Genomic DNA, 8,765 nt, shown 5'->3' on the forward strand with positions numbered 1-8,765 from the left:
TGGTAATTGGCCTTATGAAGATGAACTACTAAACTTTGGTGTCGAGCGTCTTGTACTGTATAATAATATTACATATGTAAAAACAATTAAAAATAGTATATTCTTAGGAGGGCAACTTGCAGAGGGGAGTTCAAGCGTATAAATAAAGAGGAATTAATTATTATATAAATTGCTTAGCATTTTTTTCATACTATTCTCAAATTCTCTGCCTGCTGTCAATGAATAGGGACATAGGCATACTGTCAGGGGTCACTGGGGTCACAGTGGCAACCCAGCCCCTGTGCTCAGGCGGGCCCAGAGGCCGCCCTCCGCCATATACATATGCACATTCAGTGCATTACCGGCTGGTCGCTCTGACTGCAGCACAGCACCGATCACGGGACAAATAGTGTGGTCAGCCTGAAAGGAAGTATAAAGGAGCAGGGGGAGGAGGAGGGAGGCATATACCTATCTATCTATCTATCTATATCTATCTATCTCATATCTATCTATCTATCTCATATCTATCTAGCTACAGCTGGTATAAGTTATACATCTCCCTTGATTTACTGTATATAATTTCACCCTTTACACACAATTAAAAACGCATCAAAACCACATGCAGTTTTTAATAGTGCATGCAGCTTCTTAATAACGTATGTGGTCTTTAAACACGCAATGCAGTTTTTTTTGTGTTTTTCCTAATTGTGGTTCTAAAGTACAACAAAAAACATGGACCACCCTAAGGCTGCTTTCACACTTGTGTTCAGAAAATGCAGCTTGAAATCATGGGATTTTTACCTTAATTTCGAGCTGTGTTTTTGAACACATGGTACAGTGTTTGTCAGGGATTTTTAATGCACCCCATCATTGCGATGGGTGAGGAGGTGCGTTAAAAACCACAAAAACGCAAAAATAGAACAGGCAGCTCTAGAAAAATGCGGCATTAGGAACACCGTGTTCGGGCGCAGGTTTATGTAACCCATTAAAATCAATGGGAGTGTTGCACCGCAGTTAGTACGGCACTCGGGACACCGCGCTAATAGCGGTAAAAAGCGGTGTGTGTGTGTGTGACAGTCGCCTGTGGGGCTACAAACACATTTTCATGTAGGGCAGGAAATATGTCATGTATGGAAAGATTACACCAAGGGGCAGATCATGTATGCAGCACGATCTAGCTATGCTATGGGTACAGGGGAGTGTGGGGTGGAGGCCCAAGGGGGGCCCCGAGCTCAACTTTTGCACCCGGGCCCCTGAGCCTTTAGGTACCGTCCTGAATGGGGATATTTATTCTTCTCCAATGGGTAAAATCTAACACGACCGCATCCATCTCAGGGCCCGTTCACATCAGTGTTGGAAAGCTCAGTTTTCCTGCACCGTTTGGGGAGCAGGAAAACGGCACCACCTGGCGTAACCGTTCCATCTTATGATGGAACCAAATAGACCCCCATTGACTACAATAAGGGGACATTTGATTTCCGGTTCAGTCCGGCATTTTCACGGAATTTCCTGGATGAAATAGTGTTGCTTGCAGTGCTATGTCATCCTGTTTTCTAGTAGAAATCAGCGACGGCGTTGTCCAGGATTGGGACTTGTTTTCAGCCTATTTTGACTACAATGCGGATGTGTGAAAGTGGCCAAAGTATATTAGAATGATACAATTATCAGCAAAGTATTACCATGATAAGTATAATGAACTCATCGATATCTTCAGTTTTAACCCTTTCCAATCCAATTTGTATCCTGGTTTTCCTAGGGGGGCTTCTTCTTTCTCTGCCATTATACTACAGCGCTATCTGCTGGCTAAAGCCAGTACTGCAGGAGGTGACATGTTGGATAGGCTCCGACAGCAGAGAGGCTGGCAATATACAGTAAGAGAACCCCGACGGACGTCTTCCAACATCGGAGCTGTACAGCCTTAAATCATAATGTCTTCAGAGGTCAGACAGTGGATTGGAAAGGGTTAAGAACTTAACATCAGATAAAGCATTATAAATACGAAGTAATGGGCTTCTATGATAAATAGTCACATCTGATACTCTACACTGCACAGCCGTACAGAGGGACATATGATGGGAGACTTATAACTTGTAGTAATGTCCAGTATCGTATGACATTATTGAACCCCTCTTATGATTCCCCATCAGACAGACATGAAGATGATTGTACTTACAGAGCAATAACACGGACGTCTCTGCGGACATGATGGATGGAGACAAGGCTGCTTTAATATTGACGGTTTAACTGAGTTTAAAAAGTGAAGTTGATTTATGTCAAAATCTTCCTGTGACTTACAAACAGGAAAGAAGGTCAAGTGTGAAATAGTTGCATAAAAGATAAAAAAGTGCATCAGGGTATACACTGGGCTTATTAACAATATTTAAAGGGGTTGTCCCGTTGTGACAAGTGTATGTATGCACTTCTGTATGGCCATTGCAATGCACTTTGTAATATACTTTGTGCATTGTATATGAGCCATACAGAATTAATGTACTGACCTACAGGGGCGCCCCCCGCCCGTGTTGATGATCCCGTTGTCCCTGGATCCAACAAACTCTTGCAGCTGGCTTCTCCATTCGTCGGGCATGCGCAGTAGAGACTGTCGGCCCGTGGACGAGCCTGGTATAGTTTGCGCATGCGCAGTAGCTGCAGTCAGGCCATGATTGCACTTAATTCCTGGACACCCGCGGCGAGGATCAGAAGCGTCCAGTGGTGACTGTCAAGTGTCAGAGGGTAACTGTTACTGGGAGGAGGGTGAGGGTGTGCTGTCAGTGTACTTTCCGGGGAAGGGGGGGTGCTGCCAGTGTACTTGTCGCTGTACTTGTCGCACAGTTGGGAGTGTGCTGTCAGTGTACTTGGGGCAGTCAGGGGCTACTATTGGGGGATACTAGTACTGCTTGGCAATAATTGGGGAGGTCACTATTACTGCTGGGGCAACTATTGGGGGGGTCACTATTTCTGCTAGGGCAATTGTTAAGGGTAACTGCCCCAGCAGTGATAGTGACCCCCAATAATTGCCCCAGCAGTGATAGTGACCCACAGTTATTGCCCCAGCAGTGATAGTGACCCACAATATTTATCACTGCTGGGCCAATAATTGAAGGTCACTATGACTGCTGGGGCAATTACTGGGGGGTCTCTATCACTGCTGGGGCAATTATCGGGGGTGACTACCACTGCTTGGGCAATTACTGGGGGTCACTATTGCGGGAGCACTATTACCGTTGTGGCTATAATTGTTGGGGCACTGATGCTGCTGGGGCTACTATTGTGGGGGCACTATTACTGCTGTGGCTACTATTGTGGGGGTACTATTACTGCTGTGGCTATACTTGTTGGGGCACTATTACTGCTGTGGCTATAATTTTTGGGGCACTGATACTGCTGGGGCTACTATTGTGGGGGCACTAGTACTGCTGTGGCTACTATTGTGGGGGCACTAGTACTGCTGTGGCTATACTTGTTAGGGCACTATTACTGCTGCAGCTATAATTGTTGGGGTACTGATGCTGCTGCACCTACTATTGTGAGGGCACTATTACTGCTGTGGCTACTGTTGTGGGGCACTATTACTGCTGTGGCTATAAATTGTTAGGGAACTATTACTGCTGTGGCTATAATTGTTGGGGCACTATTACTGCTGTGGCTATGATTGTTGGGGCATAGAATTAAATAAATGACCAAGAGCTGCCTCTGATTGGCTGAGTGCTGTGACCAATCACAGGGAGCACTTAGGTGTCTTTCAATGAATGGCTAATTGCTGCCTGTGATTGGATGAGCGCTCAGCCAATCAGCTACAGCCATTTCAGCAGGCGCCTGCTGAAACAGAGTCAGAGCAGAGCAGGGAGAAGAAGTGAGTATATATTTTTTTTATTTTTAACACATTCTAGGGATGAATTTCAGGGAAGCGCTTATATTTAAAGCCCTTCCCGAAACTCCCTGCATGGCTTGCCGGCAGCCCATTGCTTTAAATGGGACTGCAGAAGTTCCGGTCCTCTTTAGTTACTGTTCATTTGTTCTGATTATTATTTACTTGTTTGTTACCTCTCTAAGCTGGCACTATATACTACTGCAGTATTGATTCATGGCTTAAAGGGGTTGACCTAAGACAGACTTATCACCTATACACAGGATAGGTAATAAAAGTCTGATTGGTGGGGGTCTCCAGAGAACGGGGGTGTTGTATGCCCCTTTTCTGTCACTGCAGGGATGCTTCTCCCGCCCACAGTGATGTCAGATTGAATGCAGTGATGGTCATGTTCCATTCATTTCAATGGGGGTGATAGAAATAGCCACACACTTGTACTCTTCTATTTCCGGCAGTCCCATTGAAGATAAATGGAGTGGCACCATGTATGCAGGGGATACAGCTTGCAGTAAAGACATGGGAAGAAACAGGACCCCCATTCTCAGGATTGGTGGGGGTTTCGGCAGAGAGACCCCCACCAATCAGACTTTTATCACTTTGGATAGGTGATACATTTCTATCTTGATACAACCACTTTAAAATGTCTAAAGCGTTTAGTGGTAATTAACTCTTTATGTTAAGGATAAATTGTGCCTATTGATATGTGGTTACACTTTGAGTCACTGATTACACATCAATTACCTATTATAGTATAATGTTAAACCTGAAAGGGGAGTTTCCACCTGCTCAGTACTTCTTCCATGAAGCTGTCCCAATAATCCCAATAGTCCAATTTATCTAATCCCTATGGCCCATTCACATGTAATGATTGCTGTTCAAAATGTGTTAAAACGAACAAGAGTGTATGATGAGCGTTGCATCTAAACGCGAGTCATCCTGCACTTTTTGTTTGTCACTCAGTTTCGGCCTACATATAAATCATCGCTGGTTCGCTCACTTCCCACTAAGTCTAAACATTCCCTGCTCAGGGTTTCACATAGGAATGTGAAGCCATGAGCGAGAAGTGAACAATTCTCAACGGTGATCTGCCTGTCTAAACATTCTGCACGGGCATGAACAACTGGCAGTGTCATCACTCGCTCATGCGTTCATTTAAACAAGAATCGTCCCATGTAAAAGGGGCATTAGTTTTTTTTAAAGATGTTAGCACTAAAATCAATGAGTGATCATGTACTAAACATTTGAGTTGCAGCAGTTTTCCTCTCTGGATTATAAAGGGAATCATGACCAGGGTACTTTCCTCAGTTTTGTCCATATGCCTTAAGGCCCTTTTACATGCAAAGATAATCGCATTAACGGACGAATGACTGAATAGATTGACGACATTTCCCTCATTAACTAAAGTATACTTTGTAGAAGGAAAAGTAGTTGCTTGCTCAGGTGGGTGTGTGTTTATGCGAGGGATTATCTGCCCAGCAGGATTCCGTTGTCTTCCACCAGCAGAGTAAAGCATACAAAATCAGTACATTGTTTAGTTTGAAAGCCGCTCAAAATAATGAAGGATTTCCATTCAAATAAAGCGGCTTTTGAACGGCCTGGCTACGGCCTGACAGCTGCAGCAGGGAATTCCTTGGATGTGCAACCTCTGGATGCTGTCACATTCAGGGGCTTCACCTTGTGGTCAATGGGGTCAGCGGTAGCAGCGGTGGCCCCATTAACATTCAGAGAAGATTGCAATCCTCTGTGACAGCTGTGGCCGAGGATTTCCTTATCTCCGCGGGGAGTCCCCTCATCCCCAAACACTGACAATACTGTCACACTGTTCAGTGACAAGGGGACTCCCCGCAGAGATGAAGAAATCCTTGGCCATAGCTGTCACAGCTGTGGCAGAGGACCGCAATGCTATCCCATTGAATTCAATGGAGCCGACGCTACAGCCGGCTCAATTGAAAGCAGTGAGATGCTGACAGTCCCCGCAGTGATTTTCAGGGAATGGCTTTAAATATAAGCCCTTCCCTGAAAATCATCCCTAAAATGTGTTAAAAATGTAAAAATATATATACTTACCTATCCGCAGCTGCTAGGGCTCAGGTGCGTCCAGCTACGTCTTTCCCCTGAACCACTCTGCATCTCTTTCAGCAGGCGGGGATTTAAAATCCCCGCCTGCTGAAAGGGCTGTATCTGATTGGCTGAGTACTCAGCCAATCACAGGCAGCGCTCAGCTATTCAATGAATGACAGCTGAGCGCTGCCTGAGATTGGTCATAGTGCTCAGCCAATCATAGGCAGTGCTCGGCCATTCATTAAATCAAGCAGTTGCAGAGAGGTGAGTATATATTTTTTTTTACACATTCTAGGGATGATTTTCAGGGAAGGGCTTAATGTTTAAAGCCCTTCCCCGAAAATCACTGCAAGGGCTGCCAGCATCTCACTGCTTTCAATGGAGCCAGCTGTAGCACCTTTTCCATTAAATTCAATGGGATAGCATTGCGGTCCTTTGCCACAACTGTGGCAGAGTATTTCTTCATCTCCACGGGGAGTCCCCTTGTCACTGAACAGTGTGACAGTGCTGTAAAAAAAAAAACCATCAAAGAAAATTTTATTCTCTCATATCAAAAGCGATAACTCAGCGACGTTTCGATAAAGTCCAAATTGTCGCTTTTTTTTTGCACCTATTGATGCTGCCGCCATTATTTTGCATTACTGGACTTCTGGGACTTGGTCCACGTCCCGGTGGCTGCTGCATCACACTGGTGTCCTACCCTTATGGGGATTCATTAAAGTGCTGCTATGATATATCTCTATCAGTGCTGTCACAGTGTTCGGTGATGAGGGGACTTCCTGTGGAGATGAATAAATCCTTGGCCACAGCTGTCACAGCTGTGGCAGAGGATCGCAATCGTCTCTGTATGTCAACGGGGTTGCTGCTGCTGCTGCCACTGGCCCCATTGACCACAAGGTGAAACTCCTGGATGTGACAGCATTCAGGGCTTGCACATCCAAAAAATCCTGAATGCCACAATTACTTGTGTTTTAAAATCTGCTGCCCTATATTTACCGGTGTGTATTTTTGTGCGCAGGTAAAAAACGGACATGTGACCACCGCCATTGAAAAGCATTGGTTCTAATAGATGCGGATTGCAAACGCAAATAACATGCGCAGCAAAAAAACGCCCGTCTGAGCTCTAATACACCTTTGTACAGCCATCACTAATGGGCTTCAAACCTGCGCATAGTAGACTACACTCAAAACAATAAGAATAACATACTGCACTACATAAGTACTGCAGTGCAATATGCTAAATAAAATTTTAAAGGGGTTTTCCAAGTTAATGGTGGTAGTGGGGGCGATGGACGATATATAAAAAAAAATAAACACTATATTCGCTTCCCACTGCTCAGCTGCTCTCCTACGTTCTCTGGCTGCACTCCCGTCTTTTGCTTACATGTGTTGCAAGCAACTCACGTGATCACTGCAGCCAATGGAAGGCCTAACACACACACACACACACACACACACACACACACACACACTGAGGTTAGTTCTGGTGCTGTATTTATGTTATGAGCTTGGTTCTGGTGATTTATCTATGTATTGAATTAGTTCTGGTACTATATGTATATACCGTGGTTAGTTCTGGTGCTAAATTTATATTAGGGGTTAGGTCTAGTGCTATATGTATATACAGAGGTTAGTTCTGGTGCTGTAGTTATGTTATGAGGATAGTTCAGGTGCTGTGTGTATATACGGTGGTTAGGTCTGGTGCTGTATGTATACATTGTCGCAAGGGGGGTACTCTTGCCTCGGGATCGCTGGTCTTTCATACCAGAAATGGTGCACCACACGGGTTTTCAAGCAACTGACCCTGTTCTACAAGGAGGAATGACCTGGCCCTACCTAAGCGGGGACATTGCCCCAATAAGGGCAGCCCAGCGGTCTTCAGATCTGGGCCCTAGCTGATCCTAGGAGCCACACACTGTACATACACATGCCACATAACAGGGACTGTACAACATCATACAAAATGCAACCACTAGTAACAGATGATAAGCTGAATATAAATACCAGGTATTAGTTGACATGTTGTACAATATGTGGAAGCTAGCAGGCCACTTCACCGCTCCTGGTTATCCTGCTAGTCCCTACACTAACCAGGAGTCCAGCAGAACCGGACACCATTCACACAGCACGCTGCAACAGGACACAGATAGCAGGACACACAGCAAGCTAACACAAAACTGACAGAATTTAAACGTACAAACAGACATGAACCAGCAAAACCCACATCACATAGCAAACTTCAACAGCCAATGATTCATGAGTGCTCACCTTGACCTCTAGACACAGACTAACCTGCAGCTGGGTTTATATGTGAGCACAGACCCAGGAGATTGGCTAGAAGGAAGTACCACACCCAGCCAGCTCAATTAACCCTCAACCACCTGTAGCTGTGCTGCTAGGAAGCCTAGCACTACAGATCCCAGCAGCACACATCACAGTACCCCACAACATGGAGGTTAGTTCTGGTGCTGTATTTATATTATGAGCTTGGTTCTGGTGCTGTATATATTGAGATTAGTTTTGGTGCTGTATTTATGCTACGAGCTTGGTTCTGGTGCTGTATGTATATACTGAGTTAGTTTTCGTGATGTATTTATGTTATGAGGGTAGTTCAGGTGCTGTATGTATATACGTGGTTAGTTCTGGTGCTATATTTATGTTATGTGGTTAGGACTGGTGCTGTATTTATGTTATGAGGTTAGTTTTGGTGCTGTATTTATATACTGAGGTTGTTCTGGTGCTGTATTTATGTTATGAGGTTAGTTCTGGTGCTGTATTTATGTTATGAGCTTGGTTCTGGTGATTTATGTATATACTGAGCTAATTCTCGTGATGTATTTATGTTATGAGGATAGTT

Source organism: Eleutherodactylus coqui, chromosome 6 (assembly GCF_035609145.1).
Source record: "Eleutherodactylus coqui strain aEleCoq1 chromosome 6, aEleCoq1.hap1, whole genome shotgun sequence".
NCBI classification, from domain to species: domain Eukaryota; kingdom Metazoa; phylum Chordata; class Amphibia; order Anura; family Eleutherodactylidae; genus Eleutherodactylus; species Eleutherodactylus coqui.